The following is a 23,044-nucleotide window of genomic DNA, read 5'->3' as shown; positions in this document are numbered from 1 at the left end:
GAGAGAGAGAGAAATGAGAGAGAGAGGGAGAGAAAGAGAGATCCACAGAGAGAGAGAGAGAGAGAGAGAGAGAGAGAGAGAGAGAGAGAGAGAGAGAGAGAGAGAGAGAGAGAGAGAGAGAGAGAGAGAGAGAGAGAGAGAAAAGGAGAGCACCTGTGTATCCACCCAGCAGCCCTCCAGAGATAAGCGGAGGTTAGGTTTACTGCTTGTTATTCCCCCTGGCACGCCCAGACGCTTTCATCCAGAACGATTTACAGGAGAAATTAGAGTTATGCGCCTTGCTCAATGGCACATTGGCAGATGTTTTCACTTATTCGGCCCGGGGATTTGAAACAGCGACCTTTCGGTTACTGGCACAACGCTCTAAGACACAAGGTCTTGATATGGGGCTGAAACATTAGGCCTAGATCCTGTCCTACATAAAGCTTTCTGGCATATCAACGTCATCAATGCTACTAGGAATGTGCTTACTGAAATCAGTTAGGAGTGTTCATGCAGTGGCATTGGATCTAGAAATGTTTTCTTGGTAACACAAAAAGATTACGAATATGAGATGAATTGATAAGGTTATCTGGTGGGACAGTGTGTGTGTGTGTGTGGGTGTGTGTGTAAGTACGCTTCCAATGGCACTGGAGAGAGCGGGAAGCTGTGCTAGTCAAGTGGGTAATGTTGATTAGGGCACACTGTAGCAAAAACGTTTTGCAATGAAAAACAAAACCCTTGGGCCTCCCGAGTGGCGCAGTGGTCTATGGCACTGTATTGCAGTGCTAGCTGTGCCACTAGAGATCCTGGTTCGAGTCCAGGCTCTGTCAACTGCGAAGGGAGACCCATGGGGCAGCGCACAATTGGCCCAGCATCGTCCGGGTTAGGGGAGGGTTTGGCCGGCAGGGATGTTCTAGTCCCATTGCACACTAGCGACTCCTGTGGCTGGCCAGGCGCAATGCACGCTGTCACGGACGCCAGGTGTACAGTGTTTCCTCTGAGACATTGGTGCGGCTGGCTTCCGGGTTAAGCAGGCGTTGTGGCAAGAAGCAGTGCGGCTTGGCCGGGTTGTGTTTCGGAGGACGCACGGCTCTCGACCTTCGCCTGTCCCGAATCCGTACGGGAGTTGCAGCGAAGAGACAAGAATATCTACCAATTGGATACCACAAAATTGGAGAAAAAGGGGTAAATAAAACAAATAATAATATATATAAATAAATAACCCTGGTACTGGTAGACCCAAAAAAGGGATTTAATAGCGGGTCAATCTATATTGTGCTCATAAACCAACTGTTGTATTTTTACTACCTGTACTACAGAGTACAGTTGAGCCAACTTGAGGGTATCTATCTAGGATATCTATCTAGCAGATTAAATTAAACTATTTTCTAATTGCAAGTCATGAATGGTTTCAGTGCACACAGCTCAAAGTGTATGAGCTCAAACACAAGGGAAATAAACACACTTTTGTGAGAAAAATATATCTCTGGGGTCAAATAGAAGGGGTGAAATGTATCTAGTTTAGGGTGATTTGAGAAGATTTATCATTCAGTAACATTCAAAGCAGTCAGTAATTAAACACCCACATCCCAAATCCCCATGGACGATAAACATACTAAAAACTAACCCAAATCAAACCATTGTCCGTTCATATGTGGGAACAGGGCACAGCACAGAGGAGTGGCAAACACCTAACACAGACCCACCAGTACTGAGGTGTTTAGGACTAGGAACCACTTCATGAAGGGCTTTCTTCCCCAGGTGTTTTCATTACCAAAGGGGGCACAGCCATAGCTGGCACAGCCATGCCAATCGTGGACTCCACCACCTGGATGATGCCTGACTTGGCAGCGGTGACGGACTCTCCTAACCAGTTTCCATTGGTCACTGGGATGCCGTATTTCAGCTCCCTCTGCCTCATGAAGGGGATGTTGATACAGTTGACAGCCGCTACAGCAAAGAAGGGGCCGAACCGTCTCATGACGACTGGAAGGTGTTTGGCTAGAGTCCCAGGGCTGTGACGACAGCTCCTGTGCTTGCGCTGACGTATGCGGCAGACAGCTGATTATTAATGGGCACAATAACAAATCAATATGGCCTCTTCATTTGAGCCATTTCCTCATAACTAGACAGACCTTTTTGCCAGGCATCGACCACGGTTCTTTCACAAGGATGAACACGGCAAGCTGGATAAAATATCTTTAGTATTGCTGTAGAGGGTTTTACAGGGAAGCCTTCCCTGAACAGCAGTAAGAATTGAAACTACTATGATGATAGTTGTCAGTGCAATGTTGATGACTCAGTTCACACAGTGGTAAAACCTGGTGTGAAATGTTTTAAAAAAAACTAAAAGTGAACATCTCTACATAGTGCAGGATAGTAGCATGAGCTCCAACACCACCACGGTCTCCCTCCACACCATCGTTCCCATGACTCCCAGGTCTCATGGATCACTGGCCTTTAGACAAACTGCACTGATAAAGAGCAGATGTAATTACACTGTTCAGATTTATCCGTTTGAACTTGGTGTCATCGATGGAGCAGAGGCAGGTGGGATCAGACACCCATAAACCCTAGGAGTGTGTGATCAAACCAGGGATAAGTGCTGGGCTGCTGGGTACCAGAGACCCAATCCAACACAGGGCCAGCCAGCCTGCCCTCAGCTGCTGCCAACTGGGATAACCTCAGACTGCAACTCCATAAGAGAGAGGCTGTCTGCACCCTGCAGCCTCCCAGGGATGGGTGAGAGAGAGGGTGGGAGGGAGGGAGGGAAGGAGAGACCATGATAGTGTGTGTAGAGGGCATAGTGTAGATATGTAGAAGACAGGGGGGACAAAGCGAGAGAAAGACACATTCAATTGACCCATGATAATAATCTCTCCACCCCAGTGAAAGTGAGGATCTGAGTTGTGAAAGCTGGTCTCAACCCTCTTGGTGAAACATACGGTGGAGTTTTCTGAACCCCTCTCAATGTTCAGCAGAGCTAGTTTTACAGGTAGTCAAGATGCACTACAAAGCCCGTCTTGTAGAAACATCAGTAGCAACTGTCAACAACAGATGGATGTCATCTAAGTTCAGAAACTTTTTGCATGTAGAGCAACACCGGATAATGAAAGCGCTTATTTACAAAGGCTTGCCAAATTTGTGCTTTTTCAAACTCTCAAAAGTATAGGCTTACAATTTTGTTGATTAAAGAATAAAAACATTAGCTTGTGATTTATCCTCTTAAAAATAATATTGCTTACATTTACAAACAGCAGGGCTTGACATTAACTTTTTACGCCATGTGTCCTTTGGACAAGTAGGACACATTTTTTTACTTGTCCGAAAGTTTAAGAGAAAAATAAAATATGGTCGGTAACACAATTTTTACATCATTATATGATGCAAGGAACCAATTTACAAAAAATACATTATCATTACCATATAGAATCAGACAAATATATTTTAGGCTAGGATACACTCTGCCTATTGTCTTCTTTCTCAAAATGTCTCAAAATACAACACTGCCCCTTTAAGGCTCTCCTGGAGGACAGTTGACCACCCTTAAGGCTTCTGCTTGCTTCAGTTTGGCTGGCAGCTAGGCGAACCCAACACGTGTGCTGCATTCAACCTTAAAAAAGACCTTCACTTGAAAAAGCGTCAATAATACTGTTTGTCCAGCGTGAGACGCCGTAGGCAGTATGCACTTCCACAAAATAGTCAGACTTAATCGAAGATACATTTTTATGTTTTTGCCAAGGAGATTTTTAGTCTTGCAATTTTACATCTAAGATGTTTGGTGCAGTATTTCTCAAGTGAAAAATGTGCATGAAAGCGAGTTGTCTATCGTTGAGTGACAACAAACACTTAAATTGAAGAATCAACACTGTTGACCAATCACAGACGAAGGGGCGTAGACTTCGGCTTGCCTCGATTTGTTTGTGTGTGCATGAACAGCCAGAAAAAACCTTGCCGAAGACCAAAACTAACAAACGTCATAATATATGCATGAACTGTTCCAAGCGGGAAGCATGTGGACGCCTTCAGTAGCCTATAAAATATTGCAACATTACAATTAAATACTTTTGTCTTTATAAAATAATTCCCTCATTCAATGAATCAGCGATCAAATGGCTAGGGTAGGCTACTCCAAAGCAAGGTAACTAATTAAGGCATGTTTATCCATAACCTTAAAAGGCAAAAATATTCAGGTTTCTACTGACAGTATGTGAGTTTGTTAGAATAGTCTAACTATGTTTTTATGTTGTCAGAACTACATCGCCAATGATGGCAATCCCAGCTCTCCCACGGTGTCAGATTGTATGCAGCATTGGTTTATTAACGCAACCCGTTCATCAATTGCGTGTCCGCCATTTGTGGAAGTGCCAACGCAATACAATTCCACTCCGATGAGCTCTGCAGAAATTGAGAGAACAGTGCGCAAAACATCGCATCCGGAGGACACTGATCCAATTCTGCTGAGTAATTGTTTGATATTGTGATGTGTGTGTGTGTTAACATTAAACCCTAAACAGACTCATTTTAAGTGTTTGACTTTGTGTTAATGTTTAAGAGCCACTTTGAGTCTTCCCATCAAGTTATCATACCAACACAGAACTTCACTGACTAAATGGTCACAGGGGGTTTCGACCTAGAAACTAAACATCTAAAAAATAAATAAACAAAACGACTGAATACAGCATAACAAATCTTCCTTCCTTGCTGCTGGTTCTCAGGAAAGGTTCTGAACTACTTCCTGATTAGTTCTGAAGTAACAAGGCGCTGGGAGACGGTGTGGGCTGAGAGGAGCAGTACTGAGTACCACTAGCTGTGCACTGGAGGTCCACCTGAGAGAGACAAATGCTTGTTCTTGATCAAGCACCAAGCTCTCCTCACAACAGTCTGACCTCGCAGAGGGCTCATGGGAGCCATAGAGCATTGTGGGTAGCTGTGGCTGGGGCCGGCGTAGTGCTGCGTTCCATCTCTGCCACGCTCCATCTAGGTTGCTCTGATATCATTAGTGCTCCAAGAAACATTCATCCAAGGGCAGAGAAACTGGGTTTTCAACAGCCAAGGCTATGAAAAACACAAACAGTACACACAAACAGTACACATACACACACCAGTGTCCATGGCTAAACAAACAGGTCCGTGTTTCACAGTGGTAGAGGAGGTTTTTATAACCAATAGAGGTGCAGTTAGACTAAGGGTAGCAGCTGACTGATAAATGATTCAGTGCCTGACTGAGCGTCTGACAGTCATACAGCTGTCCTCTCTGTATTCAGCACAGCCTCAAGCCCACAATCAGACCGCCAGTCAGTGGGACTGACTTTCACACTCCCTTATCTCCTGTCCAAACCCCCGAAAACAGACCGGGGAACTGGATAAAGGAAAGACTCCAAACTAACCAGGCATGAGATAATGCATTATCACACAGACAGGTATAGGCCCGAAGACAAGCACACAAATGAGAACCCACACCTACAAAACACTACATGCTATACAGTGGGGCAAAAAGTATTTAGTCAGCCACCAATTGTGCAAGTTCTCCCACTTTAAAAAGATGAGGCCTGTAATTTTCATCATAGGTACACTTCAACTATGACAGACAAAATGAGAAGAAAAAAATCCAGAAAATCACATTGTAGGATTTTTAATGAATTTATTTGCAAATTATGGTGGAAAATAAGTATTTGGTCAATAACAAAAGTTTATCTCAATACTTTGTCATTGCCAACAAAGGGTATATAACAGAGGTCAAATGTTTTCTGTAAGTCTTCACAAGGTTTTCACACACTGTTGCTGGTATTTTGGCCCATTCCTCCATGCAGATCTCCTTTAGAGCAGTGATGTTTTGGGGCTGTTGCTGGGCAACACGGACTTTCAACTCCCTCCAAAGATTTTCTATGGGGTTGAGATCTGGAGACTGGCTAGGCCACTCCAGGACCTTGAAATGCTTCTTACGAAGCCACTCCTTCGTTGCACGGGCGGTGTGTTTGGGATCATTGTTATGCTGAAAGACCCAGCCACGTTTCATCTTCAATGCCCTTGCTGATGGAAGGAGGTTTTCACTCAAAATCTCACAATACATGGCCCCATTCATTCTTTCCTTTACACGGATCAGTCGTCCTGGTCCCTTTGCAGAAAAACAGCCCCAAAACATGATGTTTCCACCCCCATGCTTCACAGTAGGTATGGTGTTCTTTGGATGCAACTCAGCATTTTTTGTCCTCCAAACACGACGAGTTGAGTTTTTACCAAAAAGTTATATTTTGGTTTCATCTGACCATATGACATTCTCCCAATCTTCTTCTGGATCATCTGAATGCTCTCTAGCAAACTTCAGACGGGCCTGGACATGTACTGGCTTAAGCAGGGGGACACGTCTGGCACTGCAGGATTGGAGTCCCTGGCGGCGTAGTGTGTTACTGATGGTAGGCTTTGTTACTTTGGTCCCAGCTCTCTGCAGGTCATTCACTAGGTCCCCCCGTGTGGTTCTGGGATTTTTTGCTCACCGTTCTTGTGATCATTTGACCCCACGGGGTGAGATCTTGCGTGGAGCCCCAGATCGAGGGAGATTATCAGTGGTCTTGTATGTCTTCCATTTCCTAATAATTGCTCCCACAGTTGATTTCTTCAAACCAAGCTGCTTACCTATTGCAGATTAAGTCATCCGAGCCTGGTGCAGGTCTACAATTTTGTTTCTAGTGTCCTTTGACAGCTCTTTGGTCTTGGCCATAGTGGAGTTTGGAGTGTGACTGTTTGAGGTTGTGGACAGGTGTCTTTTATACTGATAACAAGTTCAAACAGGTGCCATTAATACAGGTAACGAGTGAAGGACAGAGGAGCCTCTTAAAGAAGAAGTTACAGGTCTGTGAGAGCCAGAAATCTTGCTTGTTTGTAGGTGACCAAATACTTACTTTCCACTATAATTTGCAAATAAATTCATTAAAAATCCTACAATGTGATTTTCTGGATTTTTTCCCCTAATTGTGTCTGTCATAGTTGAAGTGTACCTATGATGAAAATTACAGGCCTCTCTCATATTTTTAAGTGGGAGAACTTGCACAATTGGTGGCTGACTAAATACTTTTTTGCCCCACTGTATACTCTGCAGCAGAATCGTCCATCCTTCTGGCCAATCCAGTCATGGCAGGCAGTTCACTGCAAGGCCAAACTCACCTTAGAGAGATTACAGTGGCAGGGTTCATGTTAGTTGACCTGTGGCATGCAGCTTAACATGTTAACCCCAGTCTGGGGTAGATAGATGAGCAGGACAATCACGCTGAACACACGCTCACTCACACAAACAAACGGGCAACCTGGCTGAATGGTGGCATGGACTAATTCATGTAGGGGGTTCCCCTCTGAGTCAGACCACTGGTGTGTTGACTGTTTGCGAGGTGACGTAAAGGTGTAGGCCTCTCTCTGAACCATGCTGTCCTGTCCCCTTACTAAAAGGAATGCTCTACTGTAGCGGTTGTTTGTTTCAGTTAGCTAGGAACCTTTATTTAATCCCATGTGTCCTAGTGAGGTGAAATCTCTTCTAAGAGAGAAGCCGGTGCCCACTAATTCCCTTAGTCTCTCCCCTGGCACTGAACCCTTGGTGTATTCTGTACTGTCCCCTGGCACTGAACCCTTGGTGAATTCTGTACTGTACCCTGGCACTGAACCCTTGGTGTATTCTGTACTGTACCCTGGCACTGAACTCTTGGTGTATTCTATACTGTACTCTGGCACTGAACCCTTGGTGTATTCTGTACTGTACCCTGGCACTGAACCCTTGGTGTATTCTGTACTGTACCCTGGCACTGAACCCTTGGTGTATTCTGTACTGTACCCTGGCACTGAACCCTTGGTGTATTCTATACTGTACCCTGGCACTGAACCCTTAGTGTATTCTGTACTGTACCCTGGCACTGAACCCTTGGTGTATTCTGTACAGTACCCTGACACTGAACCCTTGGTGTATTCTGTACTGTACCCTGGCACTGAACCCTTGGTGTATTCTGTACTGTACTCTGGCACTGAACCCTTGGTGTATTCTGTACTATACTGTACCCTGGCACTGAACCCTTGGTGTATTCTGTACTGTACTGTACCCTGTCACTGAACCCTTGGTGTATTCTGTGCTGTACCCTGGCACTGAACCCTTGGTGTGTTCTGTACCCTGGCACTGAACCCTTGGTGTATTCTGTACCCTGGCACTGAACCCTTGGTGTATTCTGTACTGTACCCTGGCACTGAACCCTTGGTGTATTCTGTACTGTACCCTGGCACTGAACCCTTGGCGTATTCTGTACTGTACCCTGGCACTGAACCCTTGGTGTATTCTGTACTGTACCCTGGCACTGAACCCTTGGTGTATTCTGTACTGTACCCTGACACTGAACCCTTGGTGTATTCTGTACTGTACCCTGGCACTGAACCCTTGGTGTATTCTGTACTGTACCCTGGCACTGAACCCTTGGTGTATTCTGTACTGTACCCTGGCACTGAAGCCTTGGTGTATTCTGTACTGTACCCTGGCACTGAACCCTTGGTGTATTCTGTACTGTACCCTGGCACTGAACCCTTGGTGTATTCTGTACTGTACTCTGGCACTGAACCCTTGGTGTATTCTGTACTGTACCCTGGCACTGAACCCTTGGTGTATTCTGTACTGTACTCTGGCACTGAACCCTTGGTGTATTCTGTACTGTACCCTGGCACTGAACCCTTGGTGTATTCTGTACTGTACCCTGGCACTGAACCCTTGGTGTATACTGTACCCTGGCACTGAACCCTTGGTGTATTAAAGTACTGTACTGTAGCCTGGCACTGAACCCTTGGTGTATTCTGTACCCTGGCACTGAACCCTTGGTGTATTCTGTACCCTGGCACTGAACCCTTGGTGTGTTCTGTACTGTACTGTACCCTGGCACTGAACCCTTGGTGTATTCTGTACCCTGGCACTGAACCCTTGGTGTATTCTGTACCCTGGCACTGAACCCTTGGTGTATTCTGTACTGTACCCTGGCACTGAACCCTTGGTGTATTCTGTACTGTACCCTGGCACTGAACCCTTGGTGTATTCTGTACTGTACCCTGGCACTGAACCCTTGGTGTATTCTGTACTGTACCCTGGCACTGAACCCTTGTTGTATTCTGTACTGTACCCTGACACTGAACCATTGGTGTATTCTGTACTGTACCCTGGCACTGAACCCTTGGTGTATTCTGTACTGTACCCTGGCACTGAACCCTTGGTGTATACTGTACCCTGACACTGAACCCTAGTTGTATTCTGTACTGTACCCTGGCACTGAACCCTTGGTGTATTCTGTACTGTACCCTGGCACTGAACCCTTGGTGTATTCTGTACTGTACCCTGTCACATAACCCTTGGTGTATTCTGTGCTGTACCCTGTCACTGAACCATTGGTGTATTCTGTACTGTACCCTGGCACTGAACCCTTGGTGTATTCTGTACTGTACCCTGGCACTGAACCCTTGGTGTATACTGTACCCTGACACTGAACCCTAGTTGTATTCTGTACTGTACCCTGGCACTGAACCCTTGGTGTATTCTGTACTGTCCCCTGGCACTGAACCCTTGGTGTATTCTGTACTGTACCCTGGCACTGAACACTTGGTGTATTCTGTACTGTACCCTGGCACTGAACCCTTGGTGTATTCTGTACTGTACCCTGACACTGAACCCTTGGTGTATTCTGTACTGTACCATGGCACTGAACCCTTGGTGTATTCTGTACTGTACCCTGGCACTGAACCCTTGGTGTATTCTGTACTGTACCCTGGCACTGAACCCTTGGTGTATTCTGTACTGTACCCTGGCACTGAACCCTTGGTGTATTCTGTACTGTACCCTGGCACTGAACCCTTGGTGTATATTGTACCCTGGCACTGAACCCTTGGTGTATTCTGTACTGTACTGTACCCTGGCACTGAACCCTTGGTGTATTCTGTACCCTGGCACTGAACCCTTGGTGTATTCTGTACCCTGGCACTGAACCCTTGGTGTATATTCTGTACTGTACCCTGGCACTGAACCCTTGGTGTATTCTGTACTGTACCCTGGCACTGAACCCTTGGTGTATTCTGTACTGTACCCTGGCACTGAACCCTTGGTGTATTCTGTACTGTACCCTGGCACTGAACCCTTGGTGTATTCTGTACTGTACCCTGGCACTGAACCCTTGGTGTATTCTGTACTGTACCCTGGCACTGAACCCTTGGTGTATTCTGTACTGTACCCTGGCATGTACACTGTACAAAGTCTCAGGATTGCCCTATCTGGTACCTTGATCTAGCTGCTCATAGTGTTGGAGTGGAAGGAGGGGAGTGGTAGTGATGTGAGTGTGGGCATACAAAACGGCTTTTCTGTGAAGAGCCTCATAAATCAGACACCCCTGCCTTGGCTGTGACGGAGGCGGAGTAAGACTGCATGCTCAACACAATACAAAGGTCACACAGGGAGGAGAAAACAGTCAACAGTTCAATCTTCACTTTTTATTTTTTTATTATACCTTTATTTAACCAGGCAGGCAAGTTGAGAACAAGTTCTCATTTAAAATTGCGACCTGGCCAAGATAAAGCAAAGCAGTTCGACACATACAACAACAGAGTTACACATGGAGTAAAACAAACATACAGTCAATAATACAGTAGAAAAATAAGTATATATACACACAATGTGAGCAAGTGAGGTGAGATAAGGGAGGTAAAGGCAAAAAAAGGCCATGGTGGTGAAGTAAATACAATATAGCAAGTAAAACACTGGAAAGGTTGATTTGCAGTGGAAGAATGTGCAAAGTAGAGATATAAATAAGGGGGTGCAAAGGAGCAAAATAAATAAATAAAGTAGGGAAAGAGGTAGTTGTTTGGGCTAAATTATAGATGGGCTATGTACAGATGCAGTAATCTGTGAGCTGCTCTGACAGCTGGTGCTTAAAGCTAGTGAGGGAGATAAGCGTTTCCAGTTTCAGAGATTTTTGTAGTTCGTTCCAGTCATTGGCAGCAGAGAACTGGAAGAAGAGGCGACCAAGGGAAGAATTGGTTTTGGGGGTGACCAGAGAGATACAGTGCCTTGCGAAAGTATTCGGCCCTGTTGAACTTTGCAACCTTTTGCCACATTTCAGGCTTCAAACAAAGATATAAAACTGTATTTTTTTGTGAAGAATCAACAACAAGTGGGACACAATCATGAAGTGGAACGACATTTATTGGATATTTCAAACTTTTTTAACAAATCAAAAACTGAAAAATTGAGCGTGCAAAATTATTCAGCCCCTTTACTTTCAGTGCAGCAAACTCTCTCCAGAAGTTCAGTGAGGATCTCTGAATGATCCAATGTTGACCTAAATGACTAATGATGATAAATACAATCCACCTGTGTGTAATCAAGTCTCCGTATAAATGCACCTGCACTGTGATAGTCTCAGAGGTCCGTTAAAAGCGCAGAGAGCATCATGAAGAACAAGGAACACACCAGGCAGGTCCGAGATACTGTTGTGAAGAAGTTTAAAGCCGGATTTGGATACAAAAATATTTCCCAAGCTTTAAAAATCCCAAGGAGCACTGTGCAAGCGATAATATTGAAATGGAAGGAGTATCAGACCACTGCAAATCTACCAAGACCTGGCCGTCCCTCTAAACTTTCAGCTCATACAAGGAGAAGACTGATCAGAGATGCAGCCAAGAGGCCCATGATCACTCTGGATGAACTGCAGAGATCTACAGCTGAGGTGGGAGACTCTGTCCATAGGACAACAATCAGTCGTATATTGCACAAATCTGGCCTTTATGGAAGAGTGGCAAGAAGAAAGCCATTTCTTAAAGATATCAATAAAAAGTGTCGTTTAAAGTTTGCCACAAGCCACCTGGGAGACACACCAAACATGTGGAAGAAGGTGCTCTGGTCAGATGAAACCAAAATTGAACTTTTTGGCAACAATGCAAAACGTTATGTTTGGCGTAAAAGCAACACAGCTCATCACACTTAACACACCATCCCCACTGTCAAACATGGTGGTGGCAGCATCATGGTTTGGGCCTGCTTTTCTTCAGCAGGGACAGGGAAGATGGTTAAAATTGATGGGAAGATGGATGGAGCCAAAGTCTTCCAACAAGACAATGATCCAAAACATAAAGCAAAATCTACAATGGAATGGTTCAAAAATAAACATATCCAGGTGTTAGAATGTCAGTCTCTCGATGTGCAAAACTGATAGAGACATACCCCAAGCGACTTACAGCTGTAATCGCAGCAAAAGGTGGCGCTACAAAGTATTAACTTAAGGGGGCTGAATAATTTTGCACGCCCAATTTTTCAGGTTTTGATTTGTTAAAAAAGTTTGAAATATCCAATAAATGTCGTTCCACTTCATGATTGTGTCCCACTTGTTGTTGATTCTTCACAAAAAAATACAGTTTTATAATTTTATGTTTGAAGCCTGAAATGTGGCAAAAGGTCGCAAAGTTCAAGGGGGCCGAATACTTTCGCAAGGCACTGTATACCTGCTGGAGCGCGTGCTACAGGTGGGTGCTGCTATGGTGACCAGCGAGCTGAGATAAGGGGGTACTTTACCTAGCAGGGTCTTGTAGATGACCTGGAGCCAGTGGGTTTGGCGACGAGTATGAAGCGAGGGCCAGCCAACGAGAGCGTACAGGTCGCAGAGGTGGGTAGTATATGGGGCTTTGGTGACAAAACGGATGGCACTGTGATAGACTGCATCCAATTTATTGAGTAGGGTATTGGAGGCTATTTTGTAAATGACATCGCCGAAGTCGAGGATTGGTAGGATGGTCAGTTTTACAAGGGTATGTTTGGCAGCATGAGTGAAGGAAGCTTTGTTGCGAAATAGGAAGCCAATTCTATATTTAACTTCAGATTGGATATGTTTGATGTGAGTCTGGAAGGAGAGTTTACAGTCTAACCAGACACCTAGGTATTTGTAGTTGTCCACATATTCTAAGTCAGAGCTGTCCAGAGTAGTGATGTTGGACAGGCGGGCAGGTGCAGGCAGCGATCGGTTGAAGAGCATGCATTTAGTTTTACTTGTATTTAAGAGCAATTGGATGCCACGGAAGGAGAGTTGTATGGCACTGAAGCTCGCCTGGAGAGTTGTTAACACAGTGTCCAAAGAAGGGCCAGAAGAATACAGAATGGTGTCATCTGCGTAGAGGTGGATCAGAGACTCACCAGCAGCAAGACCGACATCATTGATGTATACAGAGAAGAGAGTCGGTCCAAGAATTTAACCCTGTGGCACCCCCATAGAGACTGCCAGAGGCCCGGACAACAGACCCTCCGATTTGACACACTGAACTCTATCAGAGAAGTAGTTGGTGAACCAGGCGAGGCAATCATTTGAGAAACCAAGGCTGTCAAGTCTGCCGATGAGGATGTGGTGATTGACAGAGTCGAAAGCCTCTGGCCAGGTCAATGAATACGGCTGCACAGTATTGTTTCTTATCGATGGCGGTTAAGATATCGTTTAGGACCTTGAGCGTGGCTGAGGTGCACCCATGACCAGCTCTGAAACCAGATTGCATAGCGGAGAAGGTATGGTGGGATTCGAAATGGTCGGTAATCGGTTTGTTGACTTGGCTTTTGAAGACCTTAGAAAGGCAGGGTAGGATAGATATAGGTCTGTAGCAGTTTGGGTCAAGAGTGCTTCCCCCCTTTGAAGAGGGGGATGGCCGCAGCTGCTTTCCAATCTTTGGGAATCTCAGACGAAAGAGAGGTTGAACAGGCTAGTAATGGGGGTGGCAACAATTTTGTCAGATAATTCTTAGAAAGAAAGGGTCCAGATTGTCTAGCCCGGCTGATTTGTAGGGTTCCAGATTTTGCAGCTCTTTCAGAACTTCAGCTGACTGGATTTGGGAGAAGGAGAAATGGGGAAGGCTTGGGCGAGTTGCTGTGGGGGGTGCAGTGCTGTTGACCGAGGTAGGGGTAGCCAGGTGGAAAGCATGGCCAGCCGTAGAAAAATGCTTATTGAAATTCTCAATTATAGTGGATTTATCGGAGGTGATAGTGTTTCCTATCTTCAGTGCAGTGGGCAGCTGGGAGGTGGTGTTCTTATTCTCAATGAACTTTACAGTGTCCCTGAACTTTTTTGAGTTTGTGTTGCAGGAAGCAAATTTCTGCTTGAAAAAGCTAGCCTTGGCTTTTCTAACTGCCTTTGTATATTGGTTTCTAGCTTCCCTGAAAAGTTGCATATCACGGGGGCTGTTCGATGCTAATGCAGAGCGCCATAAGATGTTTTTGTGTTGGTTAAGGGCAGTCAGGTCTGGAGAGAACCAAGGGCTATATCTGTTCCTGGTTCTAAATGTCTTGAATGGGGCATGCTTATTTAAGATGGTGAGGAAGGCATTTTAAACAAATAAGAGGTGTATTTAGAGGGCAAGTTGGTTAGGATGATATCTATGAGGGTGCCCGTTTTTATGGCTTTGGGGTGGCACCTGGTAGGTTCATTGATAATTTGTGTGAGATTGAAATGGATTTGTTAAGCATGTTCCAGTTTAGGTCGCCTAGTAGCACGAGCTCTGAAGATAGATGGGGGGCAATCAGTTCACATATGGTGTCCAGAGCACAGCTGGGGGCAGATGGTGGTCTATAGCAGGCGGCAACGGTGAGAGACGTTTTTAGAGAGGTGGATTTTTAAAAGTAGAAGTTCAAATTGTTTGGGTACAGACCTGGATAGTAGGACAGTAGATTGCAACACCGCCCCCTTTGGCCGTTCTATCTTGTCTGAAAATGTTGTAGTTAGGGATAAAAATGTCCCAATTTTTGGTGGTCTTCCTAAACCAGGATTCAGACACGGCTAGAACATCCGGGTTGGCAGAGTGTGCTAAACCAGTGAATAAAACAAACTTAGGGAGGAGGAGGCTTCTAATGTTAACATGCATGAAACCAAGGCTATTACAGTTACAGAAGTCATCAAAAGAGAGCGCCTAGAGAATAGGAGTGGAGCTAGGCAATGCAGGGCCTGGATTAACCTATACATCACCAGAGGAACAGAGGAGGAGTAGGATGAGGGTACGGCTAAAAGCTATGAGAATTGGTCGTCTAGAACAGAGAGTAAAAGGAGGTTTCTGGGGACGATAAAATAGCTTCAAGGTATAATGTACAGACAAAGGTATGGTAGGATGTGAATACAGTGGAGGTAAACCTAGGTATTGAGTGATGATGAGAGAGATATTGTCTCTAGAAACATCATTGAAACCAGGTAATGTCATCGCATGTGTGGGTGGTGGAACTGAAAGGTTGGATAAGGTATAATGAGCAGGGCTATAGGCTCTACAGTGAAATAAGCCAATAAACACTAACCAGAACAGCAATGGACAAGGCATATTGACATTAAGGAGAGGCAGAGGCATGCTTAGTCGAGTGATCATAAGGGTCCAGTGAGCAGTGAGGTTGGTTGGGGTGACGGCAATTCAGACAGCTAGCCGGGCCATCGGTAGCAAGCTAGCATAGGATGGAGGTCTGTTATTAGCCACCTCGTATGTTTCCGTCAGTAGATTAGTGGGGTTCTGTGTGGTTAGAGGGGATCAATCCAATTGGCAAAATAGATATAGTTATAGTGACCCAAGAAAAATTGTCCGATAGATCTTTCAGATAGCAGGAGATAAGACAGCTAACGATTAGCTGGCCGCTGATGGGCGTTCAGGTAACGTCGCGACGGAGGGGCCAGTTGGATAACTCCCTCGGGCAGATAATGTCGGTAGTCCAGTGGTGAAGGCCCGGTGGGGCTCTGCATTGGCAGTAAAACGGGTCCGGATAGGTGATTGTAGCCCAGGAGTGACTGATGGAACTCTTCAGCTGGCAAGCTCCGGAATAATTGACCGTTCTACCACAAGTCAATTTAAGTACATTTGGTAGAAGCTCCCTCCAGCTCATGCTAGATAGAGAAGAATTGGGGGTGGGGTATGGAGGCTGAATGCCGCCCTTGGTGTGCTTGCTCAGACGTCACATGTTCTCAGTCATAAGGGCGGTGCTCAACGGCTGGAACGGAGATCTGAATATATCTCAGAACTATCCAATCCAATCATTCAATCATTCCACTACTATTATTGGAATGCCGGTATTCAGGGAAATGTTAGATGGACTGCCCATCTAACATGAATAAAGACGTGTACTGTTGTGCACCATCCTCTCAATCATTTTTCTTCACAACAGACACTCACCTGGCCTGTTAACTTGTTATGGCTGGGGGCAGTATTGAGTAGCTTGGATGAATAAGATGCCCAGAGGTGCCCAGAGTAAACTGCCTGCTACTCAGTTCCAGTTGCTAATATATGCATATTATTAGTATATTTGGATAGAAAACTCTGAAGTTTCTAAAACTGTTTGAATGATGTCTGTGAGTATAACAGAACTCATATGGCAGGCAAAAATCTGATAAAAAAATCCAACCAGGAAGTGGGAAATTTGAGGTTGGTTGTTTTTCCAACTCATTCCCTATTGAAGATAGTGGGATATTGGTCATGTTGCACTTCCTAATGCTTCCACTAGACGTCAACAGTCTTTAGAACCTTGTTTGATGCTTCTAGTGTGAAGTGGGACAGAATGAGAGGGGAATGAGTCAGGGCTCTCCCAGAATGCCTTGAGCTCGTGACGCTCGTTCAAGTGAGAGTTAGCTCGCGTTCCATTGCATTTCTGAAGACAAAGGAATTGTCCGGTTGGAACATAATTGAAGATTTATGTTAAAATAATCCTAAAGATTGATTCTATACATCGTTTGACATGTTTCTACAGACTGTAATGGAACTTTTTGACATTGTCTGCTCAGAGTGAACGCGCTTCGTGAGTTTGGATTTGTTTACAAAACATGCTAACAGAAGTAGCTATTTGGACATAATCGACATTATCAAACAAAACAAACATTTTTTGTGGAACTGGGATTCCTGGGAGTGCATTCTGATGAAGACCATCAAAGGTAAGTGAATATTTATAATGCTATTTCTGACTTCTGTTGACTGCACAATATGTCGGATATCTTTTTGGCTTGTTTGGGCTCTGAGCGTCGTACTCTGATTATTGCATGGTTTGCTTTTTCCGTAAAGCTTTTTTGAAATCTGACACAGCGGTTGCATTAACCTCTCTGATCTCCCAAACCCGGATCCGGTATCGTGACTACAGCCTCAAGCTCATTACCATAACGCAACGTTAACTATTCATGAAAATCGCAAATGAAATGAAATAAATATGCCATCTCGCAAGCTTAGCCTTTTGTAAACAAAACTGTCATCTCAGATTTTCAAAATATGCTTCTCAACCATAGGAAAACAATAATTTGTGTAACAGTAGCTAGCAAACAAAGGATTTAGCGTTAGCATTAGCGTTAGCATCCAGCACGCAACATTTCAACAAAAACATAAAAGCCTTCAAATAAAATAATTTACCTTTGAAGAACTTCTGATGTTTTCAATGAGGATACTCTCAGTTGGATAGCAGATGCTCAGTTTTTCCAAAAAGATTCTTTGTGTATTAGAAATAGCTCCGTTTTATACATCACATTTGGCTACCAAAAAAACCCCGAAAATTCAGTCCTCAAAACGCGAACTTTTTTCCAAATTAACTCCATAATATCGACTGAAAACATGGCAAACGTTGTTTAGAATCAATCATCAAGGTGTTTTTCACATATCTCTTCATTGATACATCGTTCTTGGACACATGCTTTCTCCCCTGAATCAAATGGTAAAGTAGAAGCAGCTGGCAATTGCGCACCGAATTCGACGCAGGACACCAGGCGGACACTTGGAAAATGTAGTCTCTTATGGTCAATCTTCCAATGATATGCCTACAAATACGTCACAATGCTGCTAAGACCTTGGGCGAACGACAGAAAGTGTAGGCTCATTCGTTGCGCAATCACAGCCATATAAGGAGAGAATGGAAAACAGAGCTTCAGAAATTCTGCTAATTCCTGGGTGATGCATCATCTTGGTTTCGCCTGTAGAATGAGTTCTGGGGCACTTACAGACAAAATCTTTGCAGATTCTGAAACTTCAGAGTGTTTTCTTTCCAAAACTGTCAAGAATATGCATAGTCGAGCATCTTTTCGTGACAAAATATCGCGCTTAAAACGGGAACGTTTTTTATCCAAAAATGAAATAGCGCCCCTAGAGATCTAAGAGGTTAAGGAGCTGTGTATCGATAATTCCATGCATAACACTTTTCAGTATACATTTCTGTAAATTGATGTGGCTCTCTGCAAAATCACCAGATGTTTTTGGAACTACTGAAAACGCACCAATGTATACTGAGATTTTTTTATATAAATATGAACTTTATCGAACAAAACATACATGTATTGTGTAACATGAAGTCCTATGAGTGTCATCTGATGAAGATCATCAAAGGTTAGTGATTAATTCTCTCTCTATTTCAGATTTTTGTGACTCCTCTTTGGCTGGAAAAATGGCTGTGTTTTTCTGTTTCTTGGCTCTGACCTAACAATTGTTTGTGGTGCTTTCGCCGTAAAGCCTATTTGAAATCAGACACTGTGGTGGGATTAACAAGAAATGTATCTTTAAAATGGTGTGATATGCTTGTATGTCTGATGAATTTTAATTATGAGATGTCTGTTTTGAATTTGCCGCCCTACACTTTCACTGGCTGTTGTCATATCGATCCCATTAGCGGGATCTCAGCCCTAAAAAGTTTTAAACCACTTGATGTATCACACTACACTCCAGGATGAGACAGAAAACTGGTGAAGACATCCCAGCAGAAAGCAAAGGGCTTGCAGAAGTTAACGTTAGCTGTGACTGCCTCCCACACAAGCAGCTCCTGCTGTTTCCATAGGGCTAATAATGTCATGACGCATGTAAGCAGTACAGTAGGGGGTATTCTGATCAGTCTCCCACACAAAACCTTCAGAAGACAGTGGTGAAGAAAGGAGGAAGGAATGTGTTGAAAAATGACAGGGCTCCTGGGATAGATTATTTTTAGGTCTTACAGCACCCTTTCACACACACAGCAGGCCACGGAGAAAGAGAGAGAGAGAGAGAGAGAGAGAGAATGAGAGAGGGTGAAACACCTTTTCTAATAGCTGGGACAGTGACGCAACCACACTGGGATCACACACAATGAGAAAGATTGTGTGTGTTTCATTGTGTGTGTGTGCACGTATATGGATGTACATTTGCATGTATGTATGCAAGTAGAGTGTGCATGTGTCCCAGTTTTAAAGTGTTGGTTGGTGATAAGCTCGTCCGAGGCACATCGAAGGGTGGGAGGTGTACAAGACGAGCCTGCTCCAGAAAAGCTGCATGTTCCCCTTCATGTCCAGAGGCACTGAGTAATTATGAGCTCTGCTCTACACAGAGGCAGTGTTTTGTGACTGCTAACTGACATACTAGCCCATTCCACCCATCTGGTGTAGCTACTGGGAAACAATGTGAACACCTGCAGGGCTATCTCCAGAACAAGCAGTGAATGAAACGGTCCTCTGAAACAGACTGAACCAGGAAGTGACCGCTGCAGCCTGTTATCTCACCATTCCTGGGAGACCACAAACCTGCTAGCTGGAAATACAGATAGCAGAAACTAAGCTGTGTTATCACTAGAGGTCGACCGATTAAATATATTTGTAATAATGACAATTACAACAATACTGAACAACAACACTTATTTTAAATTAATATAATACATAAATCAAATCTATTTAATCTAAAAAATAATGAGACATGCTCAATTTGGTTTAAATAATGCAAAAACACCGTGTTGGAGAAGAAAGTAACAGTGCAATATGTGCCATGTAAAAAAGCTAACGTTTAAGTTCCTTGCTCAGAACATATGAAAGCTGGTGGTTCAATATTCCCAGTTCTTCAATATTCCCAGTTGAGAAGTTTTAGGTTGTAGTTATAGGAATTATGATGCGTCGACTATTTCTCTCTATACCATTTGTATTTCATATACCTTTGACTATTGGATGTTCTAATAGGCACTTTAGTATTAAACAGCGCTGGGCTTCAAGCATTGCTAACAGCTGCTAGCAAACGCAGTAAAGTTTGAATGAATGCTTACGAGCCTGCTGCTGCCTACCACCACTCAGTCAGACTGCTATATCAAATCAAAGACTTAATTATAATAAACACAAAAATACGAGCCTTTGGTCATTAATATGTTCAAATCCAGAAACTCAAAAACGAAAGGTTTATTCTTTCAGTGAAATACGGAACCGTTCCGTATTTGATGGAACGGGTGGCAACCTTAAGTCTAAATATTGCTGTTACACTGCACAACCTTCAATGTTATGTCATAATTATGTAAAATTCTGGCAAATTAATTACGGTCTTCACACAGTTCGCAACGAGCCAGGCGGCCCAAACTGTTGCATATACACTGACTCTGCGTGCAATGAACGCAAGAAAAGTGACACAATTTCCAAAGTTAATATTGCCTGCTAACATGAATTTATTTTATCTAAATATGCAGGTTAAAAAAAATATACTTTTGTGCATTGATTTTAAGAAAAGGCATTGATATTTATGGTTAGGTACATTCGTAAAACTATTGTGCTTTTGTTAACCTGTTGGATCTCTAGGGGCGCTATTTCATTTTTGGATAAAAAACGTTCCCGTTTTAAGCGCGATATTTTGTCACGAAAAGATGCTCGACTATGCATATTCTTGACAGTTTTTGAAAGAAAACACTCTGAAGTTTCAGAATCTGCAAAGATATTGTCTGTAAGTGCCCCAGAACTCATTCTACAGGCGAAACCAAGATGATGCGTCAACCAGGAAATTAGCAGAATTTCTGAAGCTCTGTTTTCCATTGTCTCCTTATATGGCTGTGATTGCGCAAGGAATGAGCCTACACTTTCTGTCGTTCCCCCAAGGTCTTAGCAGCATTGTGACGTATTTGTAGGCATATCATTGGAAGATTGACCATAAGAGACTACATTTTCCAAGTGTCCGCCTGGTGTCCTGCGTGGAATTCGGTGCGCAATTGCCAGCTGCTTGTACTTTTCCATTTGATTGAGGGGAGAAACCATGCTTCCAAGAACGATATATCAATGAAGAGATATGTGAAAAACACCTTGAGGATTGATTCTAAACAACGTTTGCCATGTTTTCAGTCGATATTATAGAGTTAATTTGGAAAAAAGTTCGCGTTTTGAGGACTGAATTTTCGGGTTTTTTTGGTAGCCAAATGTGATGTATAAAACGGAGCTATTTCTAATACACAAAGAATCTTTTTGGAAAAACTGAGCATCTGCTATCTAACTGAGAGTATCCTCATTGAAAACATCAGAAGTTCTTCAAAAGGTAAGTTATTTTATTTGAAGGCTTTACTTGTTTTTGTGATAGTTGCTTGCTAAATGCTAACGCTAATGCTAACGCTAAATGCTACGCTAGCTAGCTACTGTTACACAAGTGATTGTTTTCCTATGGTTGAAAAGCATATTTTGAAAATCTGAGATGACAGTGTTGTTAACAAAAGGCTAAGCTTGAGAGATAGCATATTTATTTCATTTCATTTGCGATTTTCATGAATAGTTAACGTTGCGTTATGGTAATGAGCTTAGGTCTATAAATAGAATCCCGGATCCGGGTTTGGTCGTCGCAACAGGTTAAATCATCACCCGTTTGGCGATGTAGGCTGTGATTCGATGATACATTAACAGGCACCGTGTTGATTACATGCAGCGCATGTAAGCTAGTTAACCTAGTAATATCAACCATGTGTAGTTAACTAGTGATTGTGAAGATTGATTGTTTTTTTATAAGATAAGTTTAATGCTAGCTAGTAACTTAGCACGGCTCCTTGCTGCACTCGTGTAACAGGTGGTCATCCTGCCACACAGTTTCCTCGTGGAATGCAATGTAATCGGCGTCCAAAATTGCCAATTACCGACTGTTATAAAAACTTGAAAATCGGCCCTAATTATCGGCCATGTCGGTTAAATCGATCGACCTCTAGTTATCACCCAAAGTAATTTTTTCCAAAACATAAAATGGTGCCATTATGAAAGAGAAACTAGGGTCTACTTGAACAGAATAGGACTGACGCGATTTAAGCCGGGGGGTGGGTTAAAACTGACATGAATATCGTCATTTGATAGGAAAGTGACATGCACATGATGTTGTACATACACAAAAAAACATATCTTCTGAAGAAACATGGTAGCCTATGTGATGTGACAAGAGTCCTCTGCCCAGTAGCTTTGGGATTAGAAGGTAGGTAACACTATAGCAGAGATAGTTTCTGTAAACAACTCTTTAACAGATAGGTCTAGCTGTATTGCAGCTCCCAAAAGAACCTCTACTCTATAGTCTGCTCTGCCTGCCTCCGCCTGAGGTGCTGCTGGTGTCCGTTACACAAGAGGACGATACCCCCTTCACTGGGAGTGAATCCACACAAAGGTCAGGACTCAGTACCTCTCCCGTGACAAAGGGGAGAGAAGGAGGACAGAGCTGGCAGAATAAATACACAGTCCTGTACTGTCGGTTTGTGAACTGTCAGAGGAGGACAGAGAGGATTTTGCCCTGTTGGGAGGGTGAAGGTCATCTTAGTTAAGAGACAGGTGGTAACATGGACTGCCAGTCCCAAAATCAGTAAGACTATCTACCATCTGAAATAGAAACAGCAGATTATATGGGTGTGTGTGTGTGGGGGGACGAGCTCCTGGCCATCATTCCCCAAATAAAGCATTTTGGATTAACCAAAAACCAGACAGCAGCCCTTCTCTTAGATGTATGCACATCTTTTCTATCTCTTCATATTAACCTCTAGGTTTGTGTTTTGCCGAGATGTGATTTGGAAAAACTCCTTGGTGATCATATCAGTCAAAGTCAGAGATAGCTGGAGACTACAATCGGCTGGATTTAATAACCCAATAACCATCAACTCATCCCACATACAGACAGGCACAGAGTCAGCCTAGGACAGAATACTAAACATTTGGTAGGAATAGGTGGGGGCCTGTGAGAAGTAGTAGCTTGCTGCAGGCTGATATAACACTTTAGGCCTGGTTACCAGAGAACACCCTCTTCCAGTAGGCTATCCCTGCATCATGCTGGTGTACAATGCCAAGCCAGACTACCACACTGCACTCAA

At 43.8% G+C, this 23,044-nt stretch overlaps 1 protein-coding gene across 1 annotated transcript in view; it reads right to left on the bottom strand.

Moving 5' to 3' along the window:
- LOC139411473 (disintegrin and metalloproteinase domain-containing protein 10-like) overlaps positions 1-23,044 on the bottom strand; it is a 116,116-nt gene that overhangs the window by 56,517 nt on the left and 36,555 nt on the right. The window lies entirely within an intron of this gene.

This window comes from Oncorhynchus clarkii, chromosome 6 (genome assembly GCF_045791955.1).
Source record: "Oncorhynchus clarkii lewisi isolate Uvic-CL-2024 chromosome 6, UVic_Ocla_1.0, whole genome shotgun sequence".
Taxonomy (NCBI): domain Eukaryota; kingdom Metazoa; phylum Chordata; class Actinopteri; order Salmoniformes; family Salmonidae; genus Oncorhynchus; species Oncorhynchus clarkii.
This window is presented reverse-complemented; position numbering and strand designations above follow the sequence as displayed.